This window comes from Erpetoichthys calabaricus, chromosome 7 (assembly GCF_900747795.2).
Source record: "Erpetoichthys calabaricus chromosome 7, fErpCal1.3, whole genome shotgun sequence".
NCBI lineage: Eukaryota > Metazoa > Chordata > Cladistia > Polypteriformes > Polypteridae > Erpetoichthys > Erpetoichthys calabaricus.
This window is the reverse complement of record NC_041400.2, coordinates 80,307,890-80,323,016: the sequence shown is the minus strand read 5'-3', so window position 1 is coordinate 80,323,016 and position 15,127 is coordinate 80,307,890.

Here is a 15,127-nt window from a genome sequence, read left to right as displayed (position 1 = left end):
CTTATTCTTAAAAATCAGTACTAGTACACTTTTCCACTGCTCAGACATCCTCTCACTTTCCAAGATTGCATTAAACAATCTGGTTAAAAACTTTACTGCCATCTCTCCTAAATACTTTCATGCTTCCACAGGTATGTCATTTGGACCAGCAGCCTTCCCCATTCTTCATCCTCTTCATAGTTGTCCTTACTTCCTTCTTGCTAATCTGTTGCAGTTCTGGATTCACTATCGCCACATCATCCAATCTTTTCTCTCTCTCTCATTCTCTTCATTCAACAGCTTCTCAAAGCACTCCTTCCATCTGCTCAGTACACTCTCCTCACTTGTGAGTATGTTTGTCTTTATGCTTTTTCTACGTAACCTGCTGCACTTCTTTCCTAGCTCAGTTCCTCTGTTTAGCCAATCGGTACAGGTATTTTTTACTTTTCCTTAGTGTCCAACCTCTCATACAACTCATCATACGCCTTTTCTTTAGCCTTCGCCACCTCTCTCTTCACCTTACATCTTATCTCCTTATACTCTTGTCTGACTCTCTCTCTATATATTTCATTTCTTCTTTGACAATCTCTTCCTCTGTATATTTTTCTGTACTTCCCCATTCCATCACCAGGTTTCCTTATCCTCCTTCCTCTAACCAGATATCACACCAAGCACCCTTCTAGCTGTCTCTCCTACCACTTCTGCTGTAGGTGACCCGCTATCTGGTAAATCTTCACTGCCATCCAGTGCCTCTCTTACCTCCTCCCTGAACTCAACCTTGCAGTCTTCCTTTTTCAACTTTCAACATTTGATCCTTGGCTCTGCCGTCACTCTCCTCCTCTTCTTGATATCCAATGTCATCCTACTGACCACCATCCTGTGTTGCCTAACAACGCTTTCCCCTGCCACCAGTTTGCAGTCTCCAATCTCCTTCAGACTGAACCTCCTGCATAGGATATAATCTACCTGTGTGCATCTTCCTCCACTCTTGTACGTCACCCTGTGTTCCTCCCTCTTCTTAAAATACATATTCACCACAGCCATGTCCATCCATTTCACAAAATTCACTATCATCTGACCTTCTTCATTCCTCTCCTTGACACCATATACCTACCCATGACCTCTTCATTCCCTCTATTCCCTTCACCAGCATGTCCACTGAAATCTGTTCTAATCATCACTTCTCTCCCTTAGGTACACTCTCCACTACTTCATTCAACTCACTCCAGAAATCATCTTTCACTTCCATTGCATAGCCAACTTGTGGGGCATATGCAATAACATTCATCATCACACCTTTAATTTCCAGCTTCATAATCACTCTTTTCACCTCCAAAACACTCTTGACATATTACTCCTTCAGGAAAACCCCTACACCATTTCTCATTCCATCCACACCATGGCAGAACAATTTGAACCCACCCCCAACACACCTGGCCTTACTCGACACCAAAAAAAACTGGCCTTACTCCCTACCAAAAAATAAAATTATTAAAAAAAAAAAAAAAACTCTCAAATTATTAATAAGTTTTGCTATTACCAACTCACACATGAAATATAGCATATTCAAAAGGAAATTTGGCAGTTTGCCTTATTATTATCGATTGTGATATTATGTTTGGCAACCTATGACGAGAGATTTGGCCAGCTGGTGTTGTCACCTGACAGTGATGGTGTGATGAACTTTGTCAATCATTCACTTCATTTTACTTAATCGGAAATAAACTGATTACACTACTTTATCAGTGCACAGCCGTGCACTTTGAAAAAAAGTTTGCAATACCAGTCAGTAATCAGCATTAAATGCTTTTAGAAATTAAACACTTTTGAAAAAAAAAACCTAGAGGAAAATAACAAAGAATAAAAATAAAACTCACCCACTACAAATTACCCAATGCAGACAAACCATGATTGAACAGAATGAAGCATTATATTTTTTCCATGGTTAAAGAAGATGCTGTTTTTCAGAATGTGATAAGAAGAGAACAGGATGATGCTTTTCAGGAAATTAAAGTAATTAGTCATTTTTGTTGGTAGACATTTATTCAAACCCAATGTATACTGAGGAAGTACTCATTGTGGACTTTGATTTTTTTACTAGTTTATTAACAGCTTTGTAACATTGAATGAATAAGCTTTAAATCACTTTTGCAACATTAAGGAATACTGCTATTGGTTATGATCCTTATTTCAGCTGCAATCTCCTTTACACCAACACTACCAAGAGCTGTATTTAGCTTTTTCAACAGTAAGTAGCTGTGTTATCGTCTATTTACCCCTTTCCTTGTCAAGTTCGTTATTGGATTGGTCTACTACTCCCGCACCCTAAATAATAACACACACATGCATAGATTCACACACACTCAGACCCTAACCACAACAGTGCCCTACAAATGACACACACACAGTTGGCTAACTTTTAGCTCTTAAAAACCACACAAATGCTTTAGGTATAACACAACTTGTCACTCAGCACTTCAAGGGACTTATTTATTATCGGCACGAACAACATATGATGTTTTAAATAGATCTCAGACCTAAATGTTACTTTTGGTCTCCAAGAAAATATTAAAACATACAAAGACTCAGTATCCTTGACTATAGGCCATTTATCAGGCAAGAATACCTTCTTCTCATACTGTCCCTAACTATTGAGTGGCGCCCTCACTCTCAGCCTTAAACCCCCGCAGCACAGAGCTAATGGCAAAATCTCCAGCTACACCAGGTGCTCTTAGAAATCTACCTTATTACTTCAATCACTCTAGACATTATGACAAAGCATAGAAAGATGAAAACAAGTTACTATTTATTAAAGAACAATAATAAGTAATAGAAAATAAGATCGATAGTAAAGTCTGGATAAAATAGTCTTAAAAAAAAGCTTACTGAAAGGAATCAGTGATGTCAAGGATGAAAGTCCCAGGGCGGCATTTGATTTAGCAATCAATGTTCATGAGAATGCTGTTGACTGACGATCGGATGAAAACTGGTTTTGTTCTCTGACGTCGCTCTTCCGTCGTCACTGTTTCTCTTCTTCTTCCACTGACGTTTCTTTCAAAATGAGGCATATTTATTATAAAGTTTCATGCCATGGTTTCACAGCACATGAATGTTCCATGCACCTGATTGGCTGGCTGTCAATATGATGGATGAATTTTGCTCCCCAGGTAATAAAGTTCTTTGATATTGCCTCAGCCTTCATTTCCCAGGTCATAAACCCAATCGATGTCCCAGATGTCCATCCATAAAGTAATCAATAGCCTGAGGTATCAACTCAGGCTTCCTTTCCCAGGCTGTAAAACAAATTAGCACTAAGCTATGAACAACTGTTATAAAAGTCAGGTATAAGGGAAGAGGATATGCCTTTTTTATTATAATGCCTCCTACATCTGAATTCATCTTGTTGGGATTGAGCAAAATATAATACAGAATAAGATGTAGATTTTATACACCATAACAGCAGCTCATACAACTAATAATATCAGACTCCGATTAAAAAAAATTGTATACAGAAAAGTACTTGGTTAGTTGCATAGTACTTCTGATACATCCAATTAACCAATGGAACCATAAGTGAGGCCCATTGACTTTGAAAATTTCAACACAGCTAGTTGTCTATATAGAGTTGTGTTCAAAATAATAGCAGTGTTTAAAAATGTGAATAAAACTCATAATACTTATAATTGCTTTTATTTCTATACACGCAAATGCATTGAGAACACTGCACATTCTATTCCAAATCAAAACATGAAGAAAAATTTATCAAATTTGTGTTATTCCTTTACAGAAAGTGAAGAAAAGGGAATATTAGGCTGTTCAAAAAAAAAAAATAGCAGTGTCTGCATTCTTCTTTACAAACTGAAACATTCACTGTATAAACTGAAAACTCTTTCCAGATTTTTCTTTCCTTTGAATCACTGAACTAATATTTAGTTGTATGTCCACTGTTTCTGAGAACTGCTGCATATCTGTGTTGCATGGAATCAACCAACTTCTGGCACCTGTGAACAGGTATTCCAGCCCAGGATGAATGGACTACATTCCACAATTCTTCTGCATTTCTTAGTTTTGCCTCAGAAACAGCATTTTTGATGTCACGCCACAAGTTTTCTATTGGATTAAGGTCCAGGGATTGGGATGGCCACGCCATAACGTCAATGTTGTTGGCCAGTCAATGTGTTCTTTGGCAAATTATAACCTCTTCAGCCCATGTCTTTTTTTTAACAATGGACTTTGCGGGCGTCTCTTATTGATAGTTTGGCTGCACATAGGCGTCTTCTAATTGTAACAGTACTCACAAGTAACTTTAGACCTTCTTTGATCTTCCTGGAGCTGATCATTGGATAAGTCTTTGCCATTTTAGCTATTCTTCAATCCATTTGAATGGTTGTTTTCCATTTTCTTCCATGTCTTTCAGGTTTTAGTTGCCATTTTAAAGCATTTGCGATTTTAGCCTATCATTTTCTGCACTTCTGTATATGTTTTCCCCTCTCCAATCAACTTTTTAATCAAAGTACACTGTTCTTCTGAACAATGTCCGGAGTGACTCATTTTACTCAGATTTTCAGAGAAAAATGCACTATAACCAGCTTGTACAACATTTGCTGCCTTCCTTCCTTAAATAAGGGCTGTAATTGACACCTGTTTTGTCACAGAATGAATGACGTCACTAATTGAACTCCACACTGCTGTTTTTTGAACAGCTTAATGTTCCCTTTTCTTTACTTTCTGTAAAGGAATAACACAAATTTGATCATTTTTTCTTCATGTTTTGATTTTGAATAGAATGTGGTGCGTCCCCAATGCATTTGTGTGTATGGAAATAAAGGCTATTATAAGGATATTGAGCTTTATTCACTCTTTTAAAAACACTGCTATTATTTTGAACACAACTGTAAATATCAGTTGTCTATATTGTAGTGGAACTGGGCTGTCAGTTTGCCAAAATCCACAAACACGATCGCACAGAGTTCCAGGTTCAAATAAAGATGTGTTTATTAAACACACTACCTTCACAAGGTAGCACAAGCATATGTGCCTCTGACCACCGCACTGCCCTCCTCCAGTCCAGTTTTGCTCCAAGTTCTCCCAGCTCCGACTCACCTGGGTAAGGGAGTGCAATCCCTTTTATTGAGGACCCAGAAGTACTTCTGGTGCCAAGGCTAATGCTGGACTACACTTCCCAGCATGCCCTACTGGTTCCGTACTCGGTACCGATATCCAGGACTGCTGCCATCTAGAGTCCTGGGGGGAATATAGAGTCCCCAGTGACATCATCTTCTGGTGGGCTGTCTGTCCATCGACTCCAGCCATCACTTCTGGGTCTGGCACTTTTTTCTCACCTGGCCGGGATGCCCATCCAGCACATGTGACATCTACAATATACAGGTGCTGGTCATAAAATTAGAATATCATGACAAAGTTGATTTATTTCAGTAATTCCATTCAAAGAGTGAAACTTGTATATTAGATTCATTCATTACACACAGACTGATGTATTTCAAATGTTTATTTCTTTTAATTTTGATGATTATAACTGACAACTAATGAAAGTCCCAAATTCAGTATCTCGGAAAATTAGAATATTCTGAAAAGGTTCAATATTGAAGACACCTGGTGCCACATTCTAATCATCTAATTAACTCAAAACATCTGCAAAAGCCTTTAAATGATCTCTCAGTCTAGTTCTGTAGGCAACACAATCATGGGGAAGACTGCTGACTTGACAGTTGTCCAAAAGACAACCATTGACACCTTGCACAAGGAGGGCAAGACACAAAAGGTCATTGCTAAAGAGGCTGGCTGTTCACAGAGCTCTGTGTCCAAGCACATTAATAGAGAGGTGAAGGGAAGGACAAGATGTGGTAGAAAAAAGTGTACAAGTAATAGGGATAACCGCACCCTGGAGAGGATTGTGAAACAAAACCCATTCAAAAATGTGGGGGAGATTCACAAAGAGTGGACTGCAGCTGGAGTCAGTGCTTCAAGAACCCCCACGCACAGACTTATGCAAGACATGGGTTTCAGCTGTCGCATTCCTTGTGTCAAGCCACTCTTGAACAAGAGACAGCGTCAGAAGCGTCTCACCTTTGGACTGCTGCTGAGTGGTCCAAAGTTATGTTCTCTGATGAAAGTAAATTTTGCATTTCCTTTGGAAATCAAGGTCCCAGAGTGTGAAGGAAGAGAGGAGAGGCACAGAATCCATGTTGCTTGAGGTCCAGTGTAACGTTTCCACAGTCAGTGATGGTTTGGGGTGCCATGTCATCTGCTGGTGTTGGTCCATTGTGTTTTCTGAGGTCCAAGGTCAACGCAGCTGTCTACCAGGAAGTTTTAGAGCACTTCATGCTTCCTGCTGCTGACGAACATTATGGAGATGCAGATTTCATTTTCCAACAGGACCTGGCACCTGCACACAGTGCCAAAACTACCAGTACCTGGTTTAAGGACCATGGTATCCCTGTTCTTGATTGGCCAGCAAACTCGCCTGACCTTAACCCCATAGAAAATCTATGGGGTATTGTGAAGAGGAAGATGCAATACGCCAGACCCAACAATTCAGAAGAGTTGATGGCCACTATCAGAGCAACATGGGCTCTCATAACACCTGAGCAGTGCCACAGACTGATCGACTCCATGCCACGCCGCATTGCTGCAGTAATCTATGCCAAAGGAGCTCCAACTAAATATTGAGTGCTGTACATGCTCATACTTTTCATGTTCATACCTTTCAGTTGGCCAACAATTCTAAAAATCCTTTTTTTGCATTGGTCTTAATTGATATTCTAATTTTCTGAGATACTGAATTTGGGACTTTCATTAGTTGTCAGTTATAATCATCAACATTAAAAGAAATAAACATTTGAAATACATCAGTTTGTGTGTAATGAATGAATCTAATATACAAGTTTCACTTTTTGAATGGAATTACTGAAATAAATCAACTTTGTCTTGATATTCTAATTTTATGACCAGCACCTGTATATTGTCTTATATTAATCCCTGGAATTTTAAGTAATTTAAATACAGGATAGATTTGATAAGCTTGAAAAATGTTATTGTTGCATATAGGAGCAACAGATAAAAGATTCTCTGACTTGAAATATGTTCTGCATTAGTTTCAAATTTTAAGTATTATGTGGATGACTAGATTGCTGGTAAACAGGCAATAGTTAGTATTGACTGGAGTACACAGCAAGGCATACAAAGAATATTTAGAATAAAATTTGTATTCCACTTCAAGACAGGCCAACAAATATTGATGAATTTTTGCCACTTTCCAAGATTTTATTATGCATTATTTTCTTTCCAGTAGTAAAACTGAACGTTAGGTAGTGCCATGCCAGCTTCTACTTTATATCTAGGTAGAATCGTCTTCTGGATGCATGGCTGCTTCGAATTCCAGATGAATGATCTTATGATTGAGTCTAATTTTTTTAAGATACAGTAGACCCCCGCGAAGTTGCGGTTCAGAGTTCGCGGCCTCAGTCATTTGCGGATTTTTCCTTAGAACCTATCTAATAATTGTTAGTGGAAACCGCAAATATCCTCCGCAATTTTTATGGCTTTTTTCGTGGCAATACTGTACTGTAGAGAAAACAGGAAACAACTGTAGAGGAAATGCGGCTTGGGATGGGGAAAGTAGCCAATAGAATTTGAAACTGCAACTACCAGCAGTCCCTGCAGTGGCTCTGATTGGTCTTCTGCTGAGGGTGCTGGGGCTGTTGGGGTCAAAGGATGTCAGCGTGGCTATTAAAAAGGGGGCTGGTAACCAAAAGCAAAAAAAAAAGTTTTTGAAATTTGTATTTCAAGTTCCTGTCTCTCTGCCTGCTTTCTGTTAGGTTACCCGTACTTATTTGCTTTGTCCTGGATTGTTTCGTGGTTGGCGTCTGGATTGTCTGTCGTCTGCCTATGTACATGAGGACTGTAAGTGGATTCATGGCTATCCTGCATAGAAAGAAGCACTCCTGAACCCATCCACCCGTTGTCACCATTTCAGAAACTAGTGGTAGGACTATCTTTACATTCCCATTCAATGTGCGGATCTCTGGACTATCTATTTTCATCATTACATTTCATCCGTTGCTTCTGCTTTGTTGTATTTAATGTGTAATCGCTGTAAGGGGAACCGGGGTGGTACCATTTTCATTTATTTAACACTAGAATTACCAGAGCCTACGAAAAAACTCGTAGATCCGGCCCACCTTAAATCGCTTCTTAAAACCTTTCTCACCTCTCCACCAGCGTCTTTTGTCATCTAAATGTACTGATAAAGACAAGCTGCCAGCAGCCGGCTATTCCATCCCCCCAACGACTTAGAACGTAAACAAGCTTTTCCCAGATAATGAGTTTTAGAGTAGAAATAATAAGATTGTTATTTGGAACACACGCATTTCATATGTGTTGCATTTCTACAGTAATCTGTGTAAACACATTGTTAAAACAGAAACGGTTTACAATATTCTAGTAGCAAATGACAAAATGTAGGCATAAACTATATAATGTATGAAGCCTGAAGTCCAAATATCAAAGAAACACTTTCACAAAAGGTACAAAAAAAAGCCACCGCCAAAAAAACCTGTCTTAGTGTGAGACATTGACATGACTTAACTATCACTGCTTCCGTGGTGTAACAGTATCAGTCGCTGACTGGGAATCAGAAGGTCATGAGTTCGATCCTGCACAACTCCCATTTGAGAAGTGTTCTTATTTTCACTATTTTATAATAAAATGATACATTTGATTTCAGTCTGTAACAGCCGGTGTAATTTATGATATTTGTAAAGGTTAGCTTTATTTTTTTAAAATTCACTTTTCATTGTCTCAGTCGCGTTCAGGATCCATCCCTACCGCCCCCCACCTGACACTGCTGTTTTTACATAAAGACGCGCTATAGTTCTGCAGTGTATCACGATACATACGACCGCGTGTTTTTTTTCCCCCAGTATTGCCAGTCCCCACGTGTTGCTGTATGCTGTTTCTTTTGTACTCCAGGACATGCAGAGGAAAGCATAGTAAAGAGCAGTAACTTCAGCGCTATATGCAATCTTCAGACACTCCCCATCTGATACTGCTGTTTTCACATAAAGACGCGCTAAAGCTCTGCAGTGTACTTGTGACTGCATTGTCGTACCAATGCTTGCGAACTGAAGTGTCTGCATGCACTTTTCGTGGCATTATACGTGTATTTTTTTGAGCATGCCCATGTAGCTCAAACACAGGAACATATGTTGATGTAAAAGTATAACAAAACAAGTGCACTTTTATTCAAGACTATAACCGAAGAAAAAAGAAAGCAAGTTACAGTAGGTGGAATGCTAAAAACTGCTGATTTCCATTCTGTGCTATATAACTGTTAACATTTGAATCTGATGATTGCATATAGCGCTGTCTGATTTAGTGTGCGCAAGAACATGCAGGTGGCCAGTTGCTGAGTGCTACAACGCACATTTTAAAAAAAGAAAGAGACAAATATGTGAGACGTTTTGAAGAAATCATTTTATGACGCGAATAGTACCAATCAGAAAACATCGTCGAAGTAATGCAATATTATTTGAAAACGAACAGCGTCCGGTTGGGTGTGAAGTTATACTGGCGCTGTTTGAGTCAGATCAGAAGCTGAATAAGCTGAAAAAGCTCCTGTTCTGACTCTAAGTAAAAAAGCATGAATTAATCAACAGAAATAACCGCGATTGACATTTTAAAGTTAACGATTTACAGTGCATACCAATTTATAAATTCAATGTCCGTTTGAGGAAAAAAAAAAACACTTTCTTCAAAGCTGGGAATTGAACTCGCGTCTCTGTGGCACAGTAAGGCAGTGGTGCTCCAAGTCAGCAAACCGTCCTTATAACTTATTTTTTCAAGATCCATAACACACAGACAGACAGAGCACTGCGTAATACAGAGACAGACAGGCAGAGATATACAAATAAACAGGGAAGACACATGTACTGAAAGAAAAAAAAAATCAACATGTGCGTTGTTTCTGCAGCACTGAATAAGTTCACGCGCTCTAACATCACCCCTCCCCCGATCTGACTCTCTAAGTAACAGCGCAAGTACAGACACAAATCAAGTACATGTGTGTACTGTATAATATTAACAAAAAGAGCAGCTTACTACTGAAAACGGCAAATATAGGAGTGAGTGGGGATTGAACCAGGACTCTTGATTACACTTGGTTTGCATCTGTACTTGCGCTGTTACTTAGAGAGCCAGATCGGGGGAGGGGTGATGTTAGAGCGGGTGAGCTTATTCAGTGCTACAGAAACAACGCGCATGTTGATTTTTTTTTCTTTCAGTACATGTGCCTTCCCTGTTTGTTTGTATATCTCTGCCTGTCTGTCTCTGTATTACGCAGTGCTCTGTCTGTCTGTGTGTTATGGATCTTGAAAAAAATAAGTTATAAGGACAGTTGTTCATGTTAATTGCAGTCTCAATTGTTAAAAAAATATTTTAAAAGGAGCATCCCACATGAAAATATAACGATCTCATTACCTGACAGTCCATACCAATTTACAAATTTTATGTCCGTTTGAGGTTAAAAAGAAAAAAAAGAAGTAACACTTTATCCCCAGCGGGGAATTGAACTCATGTTTGTGAGGCAGAGAAAAGCTACTCGGTCTGAGAGGCAAATCTTAGCGCGCTACACCACAGAAGCTGTTATATGGTGTTTGAAGTTTTTGTGGAAGTGTTTATTTGATCTTAGGAACTCTGGCTTTACACATTCTATAGTTTATGCCTACATTTTGTAACATTTATTACTAAAATATGAAAAAGTTTCTGTTTTAGCAATGTGTTTACACAGATTACTGTAGAAACTGAACACGCATGAAATGCATGTATTCCAAATAGCGATCTATTATTTCTATTCTAAAACTCCAGCAGTTCAGTCACTCCCAGGTAATCAAACAAGGCATGAGCTGGGAAAACTTAGTGAACGTTCTGCGACGGTGGGGGATGGAATAGCCGGCTGCTCGCTGCTCCTCTTAATCGGTACATTTAGAAGACAAAAGAGAGGTGAGAACAGTTTTAAGGTGGGCCGGATCTACGAGTTTTTTCGTAGACTCTGGTAATTCTAGTGTTAATTTGTTTTCATTACATTCTTTATTTGCTGTTTGATTACCGGTTTCCTTTGTTTTTGTCTCTGTTTGTGAGTGCGTGCGGCTCGGGCTCGGGTCTCCACCATAAACATAAATAAATCACCACCTTCTCGACGGTGTGAATCCTAGCGGCCCCAGCACCGCTACAGCGTTATTCATTTCGCCTTGCTGCTGATTGACTGTGATGCATCTCCAGCTGAGTGTTCTTGTGTTTTCCATTTTGTTCCTCTTAACCCTTAAACTGCCACAACCAGTTATAGTTGTTTCCCAGTGCCATTTGTGAGCACACAGGAGCTGATCAGTCAGTGCCGTACATTTGTTGAGCAGCCAGCTTATGACCACTACAGGCCCCTTGTGAGCAGGGGGGCTGAACACACCCCTAGAAGACACGGACGCTCCTCAAAAAACCCCTCTTAAAAAACGCTGATAAACTATTTTTGAATTGCTCCCTTACTTGCTGGGCTTACATGCGGCTGCTCTGTCGCGTGATATGCTTCTCGCACGGCGCTACGCATACTTAAAAGCCTGAACAGCACCTGTCCTTTTTGGCTGATTGCTTTGTTTCTCTCTCCTCCCCCAGACATCCTCTGCTTTTGTTGGGGGTCCCGCTCCCGTTGTGCTCCCCTATGATGTTTGTCTATTCTTTAATCGAGAACTAATTGCATACTGAGCTTGTTTAACTTCTAAAAGAGACATGTTTGTTTGAAGTGTTTGAATAAAGTTCCTGTCTCTACAATCTCCTCTGTTTCTGTGCAGTTCTGTGACCCAAGCGTGACACCCTGCAGCACTGCAGCCTCACTGTCTCTGGGATTGAGCCGCTGCACTAGACTAGCCTGCCAGCGTCAGTATTTACCTCTGTGTGTTTGTGTTCTGCCAGTTCAAGCGCAGTAGGCTCAGTGATTTACTTAATTTCATCCATGGCGTCAGTTGCACCTTGTACATATTGTTCCAGTAGGTTTTTTTAAATAGTTTTTACAGTTCATTAGCAGTGTGTAAAATGATCAGTGTTGCAGTAATTGTCATGCTCTTTGCTTGAAAAAAAATGTGTTCCATTAAAATTTCACTTTTTCTTTGTGAACTGTGACGTTTACTTAAAGTGCAGCAAAAAAGTATTTGGTGTCCAGGGATGCATTAACCCCCAAGTATGTATGTGGCAGTTTAAGGTTTAAAGCCCCAAAATGCCGCCGAAAGGCCCTGCACCTTTTAAGGCTTCTGGCAATGAAAACACGCGTGCATGAATTACAGTACATATAGCGGTAACATCGGTATTTTACATTCTAGCACTGCGGGAGACATAGCAGTACAGTATACAGGTTTACCTTTACATTCTTTTTTTTTAGGTAATGTATTAAGCTGAGTTTGAAATTAAATTAAAAGTGCTTTAGGGGCATATTTAGGGTTTAAACTATAAAAATAGGCATTTTAACAACATCCAAAATTCGTGGTTTTTCATAATTTGCGGGTGCTCTAGGAATGTAACCCCAGCGAATTTTGGGGGTGTACTGTAATTTGTTTATATACTTTTTATAGGGAAAGTAAGTAACAGACAAAGCAGCACAAGGATGATGTTCATTTTGAAAGCAATCATTTTCCCTACTAAGGTGAGATGAAGTGTGGACTAACTGTTAACACCTTCATAGATTTTCTTTATAGTACTTCCAAAATTGTATTGAAAAATATCTTTATATTTACTCGTGATGGTTATCCCCAAATATTTACACTGTTTTGATAGTATTAATGAATACGTATCCAATCGGATATCATGTGCTCGATAATTACTGGGAAAAACACACTTTTATTTAAATTAATTTTTATTCCAGAAATTTTATAAAATTCTCTTAACACATTTAAGGCTAGTAGACATAATTGTGAGTCTGACATATAGAGTAGCATATCATTTGTGTATAGTGATATTTTCTGTTTGAGTTCTTCTCTGAAGAGAGTTCTTCTTCCCTTCATCTGCAATTTTCTTCTGGGGATGACTAGCCAAATAGCTCAATGACCAACGAGAGTGGGCACTATAGTCAAATGCCTTGTTCTAATTTGAAGCAATCTAAGTTTGTGTTACTTATACAGACTGAGGCTTTTTCTTCCTCTTCATCTTTTCCCACTTCTATGTGGGGTCAATGTGCTTGATCAACCTTCTCCCAACTCAGACCCTTTTCCTTCAAACTTTCTTTTAAAGTTTCTTTCTTTCTTCTTGTGGCATTGCATATTTTAAATAAATAATAGTAAGTCCTGGAGCATGCAGGTGCACATCAATGAGCAAATGGGGGCGGATCGGTCAATTGCTTCATTAACACCTTGAAGCAGGTCTACCAAGTAGACAACTGCACCTGCACTCAATCAGTACTATAAAGGGAGACTGCCATCAGGACAGTAAACAATATAAAGAGAAGGAAAGAAGACAGCTGGGAGGATAAGTTGAATGTGAATAGTAGGGTGGAAGCCACAAAGCAGCAGTGAGCACAGATGATAGGAGAAAGGTCACTGGTACCCGCACTCATCAGAGTGAAGTGAACAATCCTCCGAGGGGGTGTCCCTGATGATCAGTGCAGGAGCAGCGATGTAGAACAGAACTCCTAGAGACACCGGCAACGTCATGCTAGTGTATGGGAGGAATGACGTCCTCCTGTGCGCATCCCAGAGGATGGCAGTTGAGGCAGGCAGGGCAGGAGTCAGGAGTAGTGGTCATAGCTGTTGGTGTTTCTGCCAGTGTTGTTCATTACAGGAGATGGATGTCTGAAGCAGAACTCCAGTTAGCAGCGGTGTTATTTTTTTCTCTTATTTTTTATCATCTCAAGGTATCCTGTATTTACTCAACCTGAGGGGGTTCATTTACAGTATATGAGCACATATGTAAACATGAGCAACAGGAAAATGACTCTGAAAGAAATGGAAAAGACATCTAAAGCTTCATCTAAGCCTAGACAGGCACCAAGTCCAAGCTCAAGGTACAACTTTTCAGAGACTGACCTGGAATAGATAGACGAAAGCAAAGATTTCCCGGGACGGACCTGATGCTGCTGCATTGTCTTCAGATGAGAGCGAAAGTGGGAGTGAGAGCGAGGAATCTTATTGTGCACTTACAAAAATTACAATTTAAATTACAGTGCATCCGGAAAGTATTCACAGCGCATCACTTTTTCCACATTTTGTTATGTTACAGCCTTATTCCAAAATGGATTAAATTCATTTTTTTCCTCAGAATTCTACACATAACACCCCATAATGACAATGTGAAAATAGTTTACTTGAGGTTTTTGCAAATTTATTAAAAATAAAAAAACTGAGAAATCACATGTACTTAAGTATTCACAGCCTTTGCTCAAAACTTTGTCGATGTACCTTTGGCAGCAATTACAGCCTCAAGTCTTTTTGAATATGATGCCACAAGCTTGGCACACCTATCCTTGGCCAGTTTCACCCATTCCTCTTTGCAGCACCTCTCAAGCTCCATCAGGTTGGATAGGAAGCATCGGTGCACAGCCATTTTAAGATCTCTCCAGAGATGTTCAATCGGATTCAAGTCTGGGCCACTCAAGGACATTCACAGAGTTGTCCTGAAGCCACTCCTTTGATATCTTGGCTGTGTGCTTAGGGTCGTTGTCCTGCTGAAAGATGAACTGTCACCCCAGTCTGAGGTCAAGAGCGCTCTGGAGCAGGTTTTCATACAGGATGTCTCTGTACATTGCTGCAGTCAACTTTCCCTTTATCCTGACTAGTCTCCCAGTTCCTGCCGCTGAAAAACATCCCCACAGCATGATGCACCATGCTTCACTGTAGGGATGGTATTGGCCTGGTGATGAGCGGTGCCTGGTTTCCTCCAAACGTGACGCCTGGCATTCACACCAAAGAGTTCAATCTTTGTCTCATTGGACCAGAGAATTTTCTCTCTCATAGTCTGAGAGTCCTTCAGGTGCCTTTAGGCAAACTCCAGGCGGGCTGCCATGTGCCTTTTACTAAGGAGTGGCTTCCGTCTGGCCACTCTACTATACAGGCCTGATTGGTGGATTGCTGCAGAGATGGTTGTCCTTCTGGAAGGT